This window comes from Canis aureus, chromosome X (genome assembly GCF_053574225.1).
Source record: "Canis aureus isolate CA01 chromosome X, VMU_Caureus_v.1.0, whole genome shotgun sequence".
Classification (NCBI taxonomy): domain Eukaryota; kingdom Metazoa; phylum Chordata; class Mammalia; order Carnivora; family Canidae; genus Canis; species Canis aureus.
Window position 1 is genome coordinate 21,428,125 of NC_135649.1, and position 16,160 is coordinate 21,444,284.

Sequence of the window (16,160 nt, forward strand, 5' to 3'; positions counted from 1 at the left end):
TTTACCTGTATCAATAGTCTGTTATTCACCAGTTGATGGGCACTTGAAATGTTTACATGTTAGAGCTATTACTGAATAAAGTTCCTGTTGGACATTCAAGTAGCAGTGGTGCTGTGCTTGCCTAGCCCCTCAACTCAGAGCAACAGTGCCTAGCAAGAGACAAATGGGCCCTGGGAGAGACTTTTGGACCAAGAACCCATGAGGACTTAACACTCCTCTCTCCCTTCACTTAGTCTAATCCATCTCCAGCACCATTATAAGGGTATTGTCATTGGTGACCACAATTTTATTTTATTTTTTAAAATTTTTTATTGGAGTTCAATTTGCCAACATATAGCATCATAGCAGTATTCATCCCGCCAAGTGCCCCCCTCACTGCCCATCACCCAGTCACCCCAACCCCCCGCCCACTTCCCCTTCCATTACCCCTTCTTCATTTCCCAGAGTTAGGTGTCTCATGCTTTGGGTGACCACAATTTTAACAAATAGTGATTTTTCATTTCTCATTCAAAGACTTTTGTGACTACAGATACATTGTAGTCACTCAAATATTTGCATCTTCTCTCTTTCCCTCCTGTTTTCTGTATTTTCCCATTTACATTTATTTCTCCTCCATTTCTGTATCTCTTTTCTCCTCTTTCCCTCCCTTCTTTCTTATCTTCTCTCCCTATCTTTTCGATCTGTCCTTCCCCTTTCCCATTAACTCCTCATTTCTTTTCCCTTTTATTTCCTCCTTCCTTCCCTGTCATCTTCTAGTGTAGAAGTTTGTATTTCCAAAATGTTTAAATCAAGGATGTAGCCAATTTACGTGAACTGTTACACACCATAAGCATTTTGTGCACTGCCAACTCATTTTATTTACTTGTTTTAACTGGGAAGATAGTGAGCACTCAGTCCCATTTCTATTACATTAGATCACATCAGTCAATTACACTTAATTTCCTATAGTGATTCTGAGAATTTCAGCCGGATAGAGCTTTTATGTTTTGCTTTAAAACACGTAATTGTTGATTCCTGTGCTCTATACCACTGGCAACCCTTCCTGCCCCCCATTAAAACTCCTATGTTTTGACAAATTGGAGTCATTAGTATTTCAGCCCTTTGAAATAAGTTTAATCATTCAGGCAGTGATGTTCTATGTTCAAACTTTGTATGAACAGACTCCCCCTTCTCTTTTCCTATTAAATAGTAACCTGATATTAAGCATCCTAGATTAGTGTTACAGGTTCACTTTCAGCCCACCCATGAGGATCCATGCCCAGATTCCCATGTCTAATGCCAGTGAGCATTAGGGGTACTAAAGGAGTTCATTTTATGGCTTTATTAGAATTGCTCCTTTTGCACTAGGCCTTTTTTCACAAGGTTTTGGCTTAAGAGTCTGTGCTAGTTAATTCATATTCTGTTTCCTTTCCCAGGATCGTGAAGCCCTTCCTTAAATGAAATGTGGAGGTGGGGGACTTACTGTGGTCCAGTCCTTCTAGTTGTATGTGGGGAAGCCCAAGAACAGGGGGAAGAGAAAGGGACCACAGGGAAGTATAGTGTTTACTGTATGTAGGGAAATAGTACCAGCATCAAAGCACCAAATGGGAACATCACTATCTCGGGAAATAGCTTTAGGGAAGAAGGACAGGAGAAAGAAGGGGGGAGGAAAGAAGGGGCAAAAAAAAAAAAAGGAAAAAGTCTAAGGGACACCTGGCTTCTGGGCAGTCCCTCGTCTGCATGGTTTCTAGACTATTCCGCATTCAACTCTCTCCCTCCTAAATAAGTGCATTTTAGCTTGTGGCTGCTACCAAATGTTCCCCCCATCCAGCTATTTTCATTGAACACTTCAAATACAGGTCTGCCAAGCACAGGGCTGGGCTGCACTATCACTCCCTTGTTTCCCACTCTATCTTTCTATTAATGCAGATGAAGATGGATTTAGTTTTCTGTGCAGCCACAAGACACAACTGAATAGTATTGAGCTTACAGTCCCTGAAAACCCGTAAATCTTTTTTACGTGTGCTGCTACTTAGCCATGTCTCATCCTTTGCTTGTGCATCTGGTTGTTTTTTGACCCAAATGCAGGATTTCACATTTATGTTCCATAGTTTGTGAACATTTAAAAATTATTTTTGATGCATGTGCTATTAAGCTTATTTCAGACGTTTTTGAAAATAATGTTTTGAAAATAACTCTCAATTTTGCAGTCAAGTAAATGTCCTGTTTTGTTTTGTTTTCAGATAATTAAGCTTTCAAGGGCATTTAGATTTTCAAAATTAATCTTTAAAATGTAAATTTTTTTTAAAAAAGAATAAAATGTAAATGTTTTCAAATGTAACCTGTTGATAAATAATAACAGATTTAAATTAATTTTGCTGTTGATTTCAGCTTAAGGTGGAAAAAAAGTAGCATATCTCTAGACTGTCTCCATCCTCCTAAAATGGTCAAATGCTGCAAAAACAGTCGCTTGTTGCTGGGCAATGGAAGCATCAGGAATCAAACTCCCTTTATTTTTGCATTTACTTATCTTTAGCTTAATGTTGAGATGGGCCAAAACAAAACAAAAAAAGTTATTTGTTATATAAGTGAAATGGTTGATGTATTTCAGGAAATTTTTAGATCTTACTTAGTGTTTATGTGTGGTTTCTGTGTTTTCAACCTTGGAAGAGATGCAAGTTGTTTAGAGCCAAAATTAAAATTACATTAAAATAACTCAATCTAACCTTATTACTTTGTGATAAACATGAGCCTTAGAAAAACCTCTTTGTTGATGTTTTCCATTTGAATGATTTCCAGCAGATGTCATTAAGTTATAAGGTGATGGATTTGTAAAATTACAGAATGGTCCTCTCATTTTAAGGGAAAATACAGGTTGTTGTTACTTCTGTTTTTCTCCCTAAACTGAGGGAGCACAAATTCAAAGAAAACTTTCTCAATCTATAATGCATAATTAGTATGTTTCCAGCTCTGCTCAATTTATGTCCAGTCCTTTATAACTGCTAAGAATACAATTCAAGAACATCTTTCAAAAGTATCATAAGTTGTTATGTTCATTATCAGTTTTAATAGCTATATTATTTATGTATGGCATTTCAGAATTCACTTCAAAGATACCATTGCCTCTGAACAGATTTTTTTCTTCTGCAACTAGGTGCTGTATACTAAGCTAGCTAAGAAAATAAGAATTAGCCTCATGTACCTAGGCTCTATTTAACAGCATTGTTCTGAAAGTAAATGAACAAAATGGATTTATGGGCATTTGGAGAGGAAGTAACAATGGTGCTATACATAGATAAAGAATTATAATAAAAATAATAACAGTCATCAGATCTGACCTAATGGAAATTGGACAGCAGAACTAAAAGCAATTTCAAAAACCTTTCAAAGCTGTCTTCTTTTTTTGTTTGTTTGTTTCCATGGCAATCCTTATTTATGTAAAAGGCTCACCATTGGGATTAATTGCTCTATTAGACCAAACTTTCTCTCCACCTAGTTCTCCAAAAGCCCCCTACAGGCTGTCCATTTAGTCAAATATCCAAGTAAATTCAGCTAAACAACTAGTTAGTTCAGTAAAAATGGTCAAAAAACTTTAGGACTTGACTATCTCAAGATGATTTTGAAGACAATGAACAGAAGCTAGCTAGCCTTTGAGAGGACATTGTAGGTAACAAGGCCAACTGTGCAAACTGTGAACGAGTTTCTTCCACTACAGTTGACAAAAGGAAGGAGAAGTTGGTAGTGCCAAAGGAAGGAAAATCAACAGAAATAAGTGTGACAAGAAGAGTAGAAAATTTTATGATTCTGATGATTAGTTTTCTTTATTATATCTAAAATTGTAATATCTATTTATGAATTATAAATTATATATATGAACTCTAAATTTTCCACACACACACTATATATATATATATATATATATATATATATATATATATATATATTTACAAACACATTTCTTCTCAGCCTTTTTGTTTTACCTATTCAAACTAGTGTGTTTGCTGTATTTTTTTTTAATTTTTATTTATTTATGATAGTCACAGAGAGAGAGAGGTGCAGAGACACAGGCAGAGGGAGAAGCAGGCTCCATGCACCGGGAGCCCGACGTGGGATTCGATCCCGGGTCTCCAGGATCGCGCCCTGGGCCAAAGGCAGGCGCCAAACCGCTGCGCCACCCAGGGATCCCTGTTTGCTGTATTTTGAACATAAATTTATATTTAGAGAAATTTACAAGAACAGTATAAGAAATTCCCAGATAACACCTTGCTCTCAGATTCTCTAAATCTCAACATTTTAGTATATTTGCTTTCTCTATCTATATTTTATTTTTATGTTATATATATGTATTCCTATTACTCTCTATATAATATATAATTCTCTCTCTATATATATAATAACATATAATACATATATACTTTTTTCCTGAATCAGTTAAGAATAAGTTGAAAATATAATACTTGCATCACCCCTAAAATAATATTTCCTAACAACAAGGAATTCTGATTATTTTTTAAATCTGCCCTAAAATGTTCCACAACTTCTTAAAAATTCTCTTTTTAATGATAAATTATTTGTTGTCTCAGTAGATGAAGGGCATGAAGAAAAAAGAGCAATAATTCTCTACCACATAAAAAATGAGCAGGATGAACATGCTATTTTCTTTTAAATGTTCTCTACATAAACTTTATGAGATATCACCATATACTTGTAAAACACGTAACAGTTCTCAAAAGCTTCATCAATATATGTTTTAAAAATCCAGTACGTGGAAGCTCATTTTTTATAGGGGAAAATATTTGCATTTCCTAGCTTTGGCTATAAAAACAGTGATAGTTTTGCCTCTCACTCTTTCTCCCCCTCTAACAGTTTCTAGATTCAGTGGTTTCTATCCTCACAATAACTCACAATAACTCCCTTCCTCTTTCAGTTTTCAGTCACTTATTTACTCAAAATTCCTAACTCGTTTCTAGGTGACAGATACTGGACTATGGCAACACAGGTTTTGGAATCAGAGAACCCAGATTTGAATTATAGCTCCCTTGCTGACTAACTTGTGTGATCCTGGGCAATCTGCTTAACTTCTCTGGGCCTCAGTTTTCTCATGTATAAGAAAGGAATACTAACAGTGATGCATCACTATGAAAGCAGAGCCTGCCACTCAGTTACCCTCAGTTTGTTTCCCATAGTTTGTCTCCCTCTCTGACTTTTGTTTTCCCTCCCTTCTTCTATGATCCTCTGCATTGTTTCTTATATTCCTCATATGAGTGAAAACATATAATTGTCTTTCTCCGATTGACTTACTTCAATCAGCATAATACCCTCCAGTTCCATCTATGTCCATGTATATGGTAAGATCTGATCCTTTCAGAAGGTTGAGTAATATTCCATTGAATATATATACCACATCTTCTTTATCCATTCATCTGTTGATGGACATTTCACCTCTTTCCACAATTTGGCTATTATGGACATTGCTGCTATGAACATTGGGGTGCAGGTACCCCTCCGGATCACTACTGTTGTACCTTTGGAGTAAATACCTAGTAGTACAATTGCTAGATTGTAGGATAGCTCTATTTTTAACTTCTTGAGGAAACTCCATACTGTTTTCCAGAGTGGCTGTACCAGTTTGCACTCCTACCAACACTGGGTGATGGGCATTAAGAAGGGCATGTGATGTGATGAGCACTGGGTTTTATATACAACCAATGAATAGTACTGAAATCTGCATCTGAAACTAAGGATATACTATATGTTGGCTAATTTAATTTAAATAAAAAAAAAGAAAGGAAGCAGAGCCTGGCTCACAGTCAGCTTTCAACAAATGTCATTGCCGTTGTGAGAAGCCCCCTACAGGAGTGTTGTGAAGGGAAATGTGACAATGTATGGAGGATGCTTAACATGGTGCCTGAAAAATAAGAATCACATGATAAATAGTAGATAGTATTAGTGTTATTTCTGTATTGGACATAGGAGATACACAGATGAGTAAGTCACCCTCTCTACTTTTGGAGAACTAACCATCTAATTATTTAAAGCTGTCAGATTAATCTGACCATATTTCAGAGTTCAGTTCAAATGTGACCTTATCCACAAGGCCTTCACTGATCCACTCAGCTAAAAAGAATATTAATATTGTCCTTTACTAAACTTCCATAACCATTTTTCTGCACTCTTCTTATCAGATTTTAGAACATGGTACTTTTAATTTTGTTTATACATCTTTGCTCCACTTCTAGACTTTTAGTTACTAGAGGGGCAGTGAATGTGTTGCATTAATCTCTTAGCTGCCAACACATGCACAGAGCATTTTGTGTTCTTTGGTTCCTCCTTCCTTCCATCTTTCACTCATCATATTTCACCAAATAGCTGAAGGCTCCTTATTTATAGTGGGCATTTAATAAAAATTGGTTAAATGAATAAGCATTGGAGTTAACCAGATGAAGTTCAAGAAAACGTATGTTATCAAGTCTGTCTCATGTATTTTCAAAAAGTATAAAATTTAACCTACTTCTTAAGGTCATAAGAACAAACTTCCACTTCATGTTGAATCTGTGCTGAGTTCCACTTGGTAACTTTTTGGCGCCATCTTACAGCTATTTCAAGTGGGATTCTTTCATGGTGTACATATTTTTTAAATATTGTCATGCTGTGCCCAGGATAGTCACAGAACTTCCACAGCAAGTGCTCCTTGTTGAAGTACAGAGTTATTAATAATGACAAGTTATTTGGATACTTTAATTAGTGTCCAGCACTATTTCCATTAGTTAATATATATTTTTAACATCACAGTGCCTAATGGCAATCGTAGTGTGTAGGTTTCCTTGGCACTGCAATTTCCCCCACTGGATTATGCTATCCTAAGTTTCTGGAGATCTTGTTAAAAATACTAAGAGAAAATCTTCTGTAAGTAAAGGTCACATAGTTAATCAAAAAGACATTTAATGCCAAATGGTCAAACCTTTTCCTCTACTCCTTTTTAGACATATAGAAGACTTTCCATATTTTTTGTCTATATTCCTATCCTTCCTCCTCCACTTGCTTACAGGGGTTCAGGGAAAGGAGATTTGATAGGGCCATCCACCAACCTCTTCAGAGTCATCTACACTCCAGTCAATCTCAGACACTACTAAATGACATCCAGAAATTCAGTGGCCACAGTTTGCAGCAAATCAGTTCTGTATCCTTAGTACTGACCAAGTTGTGAAAATAGTTTCTCATATTCAAGCATTGGAAAATATATTTGCCCAGATACTTGGTAAAAATTATTCATTGATTAATACACAGGGCTTTTTCTGTTTTGCTTACTCATGTATCCTCAGAATTATAAAGCAAAGTAGATATGCAATGAATATTTTTAATACATGCACAAATAAATAAATCCCATTTGCCTAAGATATCCTAGTACCTAAGCACCCTAAGAACTGAAAACAGTTTTTGGTTGTTTTGAAGGTAGATGTACCAAACAGCTGCTTTAATTTTTATTAGGTGAATCCCATCAAGTGCTTATACAAATTTCCTACAGGAATTTTGAGTATTTCTGAGAATTCAGATGAGAATCATATGAAATAACCTTTTGCATTTGAATTTATTGCACCTTATTTTGATTTTCTTTTCTCCATACACCATCTCCTCCTCTAAACCCCATAATTAACTGATGTGTTGATTGGATGGTTGTCTGATTGCACACATTGGAGTCTAACACAGTCTCTGATCTGAAAATTACTAGACTTCTGAAAAGGGCTGATCTTTTCATATGTGGGTATTTAATATGTGTAACTCTAATTGTAATCTACCCCATCTTCAGTTTTTGTTTTCTTTTGAAACAGAAACCTGAACTACTAGGAGCCTGAATTAGAGGGACAGGTGGACTGCCAGCTCGAGAAGTGGCCTCTGAGCCCTGTCCCTGAGGATCTGTGCCCAGGATAGCATAACTAACAGCAGGCAGAGAAGGTCATTTTCTTCTTGGTTGGAAGCCCTTCCTTTGGACTTAGATCATGACCTGGCTTTTCAATTTGGCACAAATAAGAAATTTTACCAAAAAGTACTAGAGGGCACACATGGCCCTGAATGATCTGGCTTCTATCCAGGTCTCTAGCCTCATTTCCAGCCATACTCCACACATCTTGTGCTGCCATACTTTGCATTCTGTGCCCTGTATCCTCCCCAAAAAGTGAATCACAAAGCAGAACATCAGGGAGACATCAGATGGGTGAGGCAGGCAGATATTTTGCAGTAGGAAGTTTCATAGGCCCTCACCAGGCCTAATGATAGGGCCATTTGAGTCTGGGGAACTTAGGTGGACAGCCTCTTAAGTGCTGCCAATCAGAATTCACTGTTTGTACACTATGATCCTACAATGCTTTGACAGTGGGTCTTTCAAAGCTTACCATGCTCTGCATTATATAGTACTTAGCTGTGAATGGGAATACATTTCCCACTAGATCATAATCTCAAAAACAGTGTTTATCTTTATTTCCTCATCACTTTTTATAATGCTTTGGGTGTAATCTGACTGAATACATGTTTTTTAATTGTCCAAAAAGAAGAATGATGCTATGAGACCCGAGAAAGTATCCATTTGAGACCTATCCAGATTCCCCCCTCTTCATCACTGTCCTGTCTCCACCTCCACCATCATCACCAACCTAAACCTGAGATACCATTGTGAAGAAATTTTATTTTATTTTATTTTATTTTTAATAAATTTATTTTTTATTGGTGTTCAATTTACCAACATACAGAATAACACCCAGTGCTCATCCAGTCAAGTGCCCCCCCCCAGTGCCCGTCACCCATTCACCCCCACCCTCCGTCCTCCTCCCTTTCCACCACCCCTAGTTCGTTTCCCAGAGTTAGGAGTCTTTATGTTCTGTCTCCCTTTCTGATATATCCCACACATTTCTTCTCCCTTCCCTTATATTCCCTTTCACTATTATTTATATTCCCCAAATGAATGAGAACATATAATGTTTGTCCTTCTCTGATTGACCATTGTAAAGAAATTTTAAAAAAGCATGAGTAGGCTGAAGCTAACCGAGAGTTCTATATTCAGATTTAACTCACAGTTATTGAATACTCATTGGACTGATGAGGAGATGGAGACTCAAATAACTTTCAGCAGCTTGCCAAATGTCACACGATTACCCAGCTAGTAAGTGGCTCTGCCAGGACTGAAATTCAAGCCCCCTGATACAAAGTCAGAATCTCTTTCCACAAACACTGGAACATTTAGATGAACTCCTCTCAACTCTCTATAGTTTGAATGCATCTAGTTGCTTAACCAGAAAGATATTCTATTCACCATCAGTCAGGAAGAAGCTAAATATTCTGAATACATGAAGTTCATTTTACATACATCCTTATTTCTGTGTTCGAGTATTTGCACCTTTATTTTATATTATGTTTTCCTATGTTTCTATATTTATGTATTCAGGTGTCTTATGCATTTATTCTTTATTTATGCATTTATGTATTTACCTTACCTATAGAGCTATGAAGCCCTTACTCCCAATGCTATTAGAAGAAAGCATATCAGTTAATTATACCTCGATTTCCTACAGTATTTCTGAGGATTTCAGCCTCAACCTAGAAGCTCTTAAGCTTCTAGGGGAGAGGACAGAGAAAGCAGCTGTATGCAGAACCAAATTGCTGAGCTCTGGAAACACCTCGAAGCTAGCAGAAACTTCAGCTACAAGAGCAGGAAAATAGGAAACAAAACCTACCTAAGCTTAAAAGAGAATGAGAAAAATGAAAACAAGCTTGGGAGTACACAAGAAGTATTGCAATGCTGTAGGGGAACCAGGGAATCTCAGAAAATTCAAGACATACAGCTGCCCTGGAGGAGTGAACAGCAGGCAGAACTCAGAGAAAAGGCCAACAGGAGGGGGCTGATGTTTACCACTGGGAAAGCGACACAGGTACGTGTAGGCATTTTTTTTTTCGTGTAGGCATTTTAAAAAGCACACAGGTAAAGCTCACCAAAGACTATGGGACACTGCTGAATAAAGTCACAGAACTAAAAGAAACCCCCTAGGGAGTAAAATTACCAAATAAATATCATGGGAGAGAGAATCGGTCCAAACGAGGACCAAATTGAGCTTCAGTCTCAAAAAGTTTATGCAAACAGCTCTTCACAGTATAAGAAAAGGTAATGGATCTCAAAAACACATAAAGGGTTATAATATTTGTGTATCTGTGATCCCTGAAGGTACAGGAAATGCGAGCAACCTTCAAACCATTATTAAGGAAATTACTGAAAAAAATTGTCCAGAGCTAAGCATAGAGCTCATCTTACATATAAAGAGAATTTACAGGTCCCTACTTAAATGAAACTCTTAAAGTAACAGTCCGAGGCACAGAATTGTACAGTTCCTAAGCCTGAAAGAAAAAAGAAATCTCGGAAGCTGCTAAGAAAAAGAGATGAAGTTGGAGCATGCTATTAGCTAAAGTTCCGAGGCCTAAAGCCCCAAGTAAACTATCCAGCCAAGTTATCTTTCCTATTTGATGGTGAAAGAAGAATCTTTGACAATCAGGATGACTTCAAGTCATTTGTCAGAACTCTTCAACTACTGGCTTTATTGGAAACAGCTGCAGCCCAGGGACAGGGTGCTCCTGGAGATAAGTGGACTAAAATGATTTACAAATCCAAGTTCCTTAACAGAATGTAGATCTGAGTTTTATGATTAATTGCATTTTTCCCAGGGTAATTAGTGAAAAATGAATGTAATGTTGACCAAGTCAAGTGTACCCATGGATCCATCGATCATATATCTGTCTATCCTGCATGAGAAAAGTGAAAATGAAAAAGGAGTGGGATGAGGGAGGGATAAGTGGGAGAGAGCAGGTGAATACAAGAAGATAATAATTTGGTGGGATAGGGAGACACTGGGATATGATAGCTAAAATAGGAAAAATAGGGCAGCCCGGGTGGCTCAGCGGTTTGGCAATGCCTTCAGCCCAGGGCGTGATCCTGGAGACCCGGTATCGAGTCCCACGTCGGGCTCCCTGCATGGAGCCTGCTTCTCCTTCTGCCTGTGTCTCTGCCTCTCTCTCTATCTCTCTGTGTCTCTCATGAGTGAATAAATAAAATCTTAAAAAAATAAAATAGAAAAAATAAATTATTGCGAATATGAAAACAATAAATCTATTAAATTAACAGACTTGTTTACAGAAAGAAAGTCTTCTCCCACCCTCTGTTAAGGGTACTTGGACCTTTTAGAAAACTTGACAGTATCCTTGACAGCACAAAACAAGAAGAACTGGAAAAGATGCATGCACATTGAAAAGATGCATGTCTGTAAACCAGTATTTTTAGAAACAGATTGTAAACAGTGGGTGATGTTGCTGTGATGTGTTTTTAAATTGCTAATTTGTGTTGTTCTTGCTGTTTACACATCTCCATTTAACTTTAATTATGTAATTGGTTAATCATACAATAAATGGAAATAAAAGAATCCAGTTGTTGTCTTCTATTCTTTCCTTTGGACAAGTGATTAAAAGTTGCCAAACAGCATTCCCTCCCCTCTTCTTCCTCTTCTCTGACCCATGAAAATGCCTACAATTTGGACACACTTGGAGGCAACAAAAAGCTTTCCTGGCACTGGCACTTTGAAGCATCCTGTCTATGTCAAATCTAAACTGCTCATAGGACCCACTCGGCCTGCCCACACCATCCAGTGGGGCTGAGCCCACCTCTTTCCTTCTGGGGCCATCAATTTCATCCAATACCAGAAAAGGGGACAGTGAAATACTTTGCAGCCCACCCTCACCTGCCTTTGTTTTATCCACCTATCCCTGAACCCCTGCTCCCATGTACCGAGATGCACACAATATATAAGCTCACATGTATCTTCTCACTGCTCCTCATATAAATAAAAGGCATCTTGTGATACTAGGAAGACTATTGTGGGGGATGGTTGGACAGTAGTTTACCTTTCTGGTGAGTGTTACATGGACCAAACAGAACCTTGTGGTCCTGCTATATTGGAACATGACAAAATCTCATTTTCTCTGTCCACCCATTAACCTTAAGTTAAATTCAACTGGGTAATCACATTGTTGGTTTGCCTGATCGTCCAAGCCTCTTGGCCTTACAGCTTACTATGCCTTGTGGCTCACAATGCATGTTCCAATTAAATGTTTCAGTTCTGGTTCATCACTTACATTTGATTTATGCTAGGAATCTTCCTTCAAGGTCCTGAAAATACCCTGTTATAGCTTCTGGAAGTGACTTAGTGCCCCCAAACTATGCCCTTAATGATTGAAATGCTTGACAAAGGTTAAGTTGAAACCCAAGCTGTGTGGGCAGGCCCCAGCTTTCATTTCCACCTCCAGAAAGAGGTACTTCCCACTTCCAGAGTTCAAACCCCAATGAGGTCTTTCTTTTGGAAACTAACCTGTCTTCTTGGGTCTCCCCACTGTCCCAGACCACCACTTGTCTAGTTCCCCCTTAATTCCTTACTTATCTACTCCACATACCCTCTCCATTGCAGAAGAAGATGATGGCTAAGAGTCACTAGGGAGTAGAAAGGAGTGATAAAACAGTCGCAACCCTCCAAATGCACCAAATACTCTAGAGATCTGACACAATCCTTAGGTGGTTTGCCACAGCAGTGAAGTTGGGGGAGTAGAATGGTCATTGCTCTCTTGAGGGTGTAAGACAATTGTCAGGATTCTTGGTAATTCCCATTTGCCAGTGAGAATCACTGTCCTCAAACACACAACTGAAAGAAAGTGGTTTGTTAGTAAATGTTTAACAAACAGCTCTCTGGAGGAAAAAAAAAAAAACTTATGTGTAGCATTTGCTTATTCAGTGGTGTAAATTCTCTGGCCATGACCAGCTTTAAGCTGCCAATTTGATATAACTGAATGCTGAGTTGAGATAAGGTGCACACATTCAGCTCGCCTAAGTCCATGCTAACCAGCTCCAGCACATTACTGGGAAGAGGTCAGCTTTGCCCGGTGCCTCTCCTGCCTGGACTACTATAAGTCAGATTTAGCTTTAAAAAGATTTCCTCATCCTACACTGGACTCAATCATGGAGAAACGCTCCCCAGACCATCCTGTGTGCAGTACATGGCCCTTGATGCCTCACCTCCTTTGAGCTCAACCTTCTTGAGGTTTCTCTAAAACTCCTCTGATTCCCAGTACAGCTTTCATAAGAGCATTGTTCTTTTCCTCTAAGCTGAGTGTTTTTGGAGCTTAAAAAACTCTTTCTACAAATCACACCTGTCCTGCCTCTATACTCTACCACACAACTTACTTCAATGTCTATATGTACTCAATAAAATATTGTGTATAACAATTGTCTCATAATCCATAAGAGGTGATTCTGAAGCTTTTGCAGGAGAAACTGTATCCTGGCACCCATGTTCAAAATGTGAAAATGAAAAGGGGTATGGCTTAGGAATGTTTTCTGGCATCACCCCTGTCCCAGGATGGTGAGGCCAAGAGCCCCCATACAAGCCCTCTCCTGTCCATCTGGCCAGTTTAAGGGGATGGAGAGTCAGGGGGCCCTTGGCCATTAGGAATGGCCTAAATGGGGCAGCCATGGTGGCTCAGTGGTTTGGTGTCACCTTCAGCCCAGGGTGTGATCCTGGGGACCCAGGATCGAGTCCCATGTCGGGCTCCCTGCATGGAGCCTGCTTCTCCCTCTGCCTGTGTCTCTGCCTTGCTCTCCCTCTCTCTGTATCTGTCATGAATAAATAAATAAAATCTTTTTTTTTTTTTAAAAAGGAATGGCCTAAACATTCCCTGTCAGAAGAGAGTTGTTTAATACCAGACTCTACAGTAATCAACCAGAAGAATCCCAGATTTCTTGGGTATGTGTGTGTGTGTGTATGTGTGTGTATGTGTGTGAAAGATTCACAGTCACAGAGCCACAGGCCCAATGGATTCCTGATGGGAGAAGGCTAGCAGAGCCTGAGTCAAGAGCTCCATCCTAGCTAAGTTTCAGCCCCAGAATTTGTTGACCTCTATCACCAGCTTTATAATATTGGGCCATTCAAGTTTTCTCTAGAAATGTTGTCCAGAGACTGTTTCTCTTTCTAGAGGCAGGTGACAAGATTCAAGACCCACCAAAGGAGCCTAGAGATGAAGCTTCTCGTATCTCAGTTGCCAGCTGTAGTTTGAATGAGTTCGCTTCTATGAAACTTGAATAATAAGTCCCTTCAATATTTCATAGCATCCTAGAGCAAAAGGTAAGAGTGAATCATGTTCTTACCTACATAGTCCCAGGACCTTTTGCAGGCTTCCACAGCTAATTAGTGGGGAATCTGAGATCTAGATTCAGATTGCTTGTCCAAAGCACAAGCTTCAGCCCAAGGACTTGCAGAAAGCAGGTGGACACCACCATTGCCTTTTTTTCTACATTATTAACAGTGTATTTGATTGGTGCTTTTTCTATTTTACTAAGTAAAATCTGTTTTTTTAGATTTTTAATTAATTAACTATTTCTAGTTTTATCATTCCAAGCATCCAATGCAGAGGCAGGGTAGTGGTTAAGAACTTGGGATGCCTGGGTAGCTCAGAGGTTTAGCGCCTGCCTTCGGCTCAGGGTGTGATCCTGGAGTCCTGGAATCGAGTCCCACATCAGGCTCCTATGGAGCCTACTTCTCCCTCTGCCTGTGTCTCTGCCTCTGTGTCTCTCATGAATAAATAAATAAAATCTTTTTTTTAAAAAAAGAACATGGAATTGCAGGATGCCTGGGTGGCTCATTTGGTTGCCCATCTGCCTTCAGTCAGGATATGATCTCAGGGTCCTGGGATGGAGCGTGGAGCATCCTAGGGCTTCCTGCTCCCTGCTCTGTTGGGAGACTCTGCTTCTCTATCTCCTTCTGCCCCTCCCCCTCATGCTTTCTCTCTCTCTCAAATAAACAAATACAATCTTTTTAAAGAAGAACATGGGACTGCATTTCACAAACATATACAAATATTGAATCATTGTGTTATACCCTCTGAAACTAATATAATGCTGATGTTAATTATAATTCATTAAAAAGAAAGAATGAAAGCACTTAGAGGTTCAGTTACTTTGCCTAAAAAGTTTTAGAAATCCTTTCTATATAAAACTCATTTATAGATATGTTAAAATCAAGACAAATAAAAAGAACATGGAATTGTATATACAAACTGGCTGGATGTAAATCCTAGCTCTGCCACTTGCTGGCTCTTTTGGCCTGGGGTAATTTGCTCATTTGGCTCTGTGTTTCAGTTTCTCCATCTGTAAAATGGGGCCCGATAATGATAGCTATCCCACAGTATTGTTATAGGGGAGAAAATGAGTCAATTTTAGTGCCTGGTACTATCATAGTGATGTCTGTATACATGTTTTGAAAACTATCACAAATATTTTCATCCTGACAGGTAGTAACTATCACTACCATGTTCCAAACAACCGTTACATTGAGTCAGTTTTACATGCCAGATGTTTCAGGAACCTTTTCTCTCCCTTCCTTCACTGGTTCCACTGCCCTAGTTTAGGCACATAGTCAAAGAAAACTGCTTGCAGCTTTCTGTGCCTTGTTTGCTGGCTTTTCCTATTGCAATTCTCTGACTCTCACAGCACCTCCTCTCTGGCCATCTCTTACATGTATTCCTCTACTGTTTATCCTTATACCAGAAATGGCTTAAGAGCAGAAACTAAAGAATAATAAGAAGAAATAAAAGAACAGGGCAACCTGGGTGGCTCAGTGGTTTAGCGCCACCTTCAGCCCAGGGCGTGATCCTGGAGACCCGGATTGAGTCCCACATCAGGTTCCCTGTGTGGAGCCTGCTTCTCCCTCTGCCTGTGTCTCTGTCTCTCTCTCTCTCTGTGTCATAAATAAATAAATAAATAAATAAATAAATAAATAAATATTTTTTAAAAAGAAATAAAAGAGCAGAAACTGCTATTCTTTCTAAATCATCAGCACTTAGGACAACGCCTGGCACAAAGAAAATATAAACATTCATTGAATTAATGGAGGCTTGCTATGGCCCAGGCACTCTGTAGTGGTTTGCAAGGGTTTTTTTATTCAATCCTACCCAAACTCTGTGTGATAGTAAATGCAATTATTATCCCCATTTTACAAATAAGAAAGCTGAGTCTTGGAAAGGTTAAATAACCTGCCCCCCAAAACATATATCTTTATTTCTATGGTTATGCTATTTCTTGGGGGATAATCTGCAGTTTATAATGG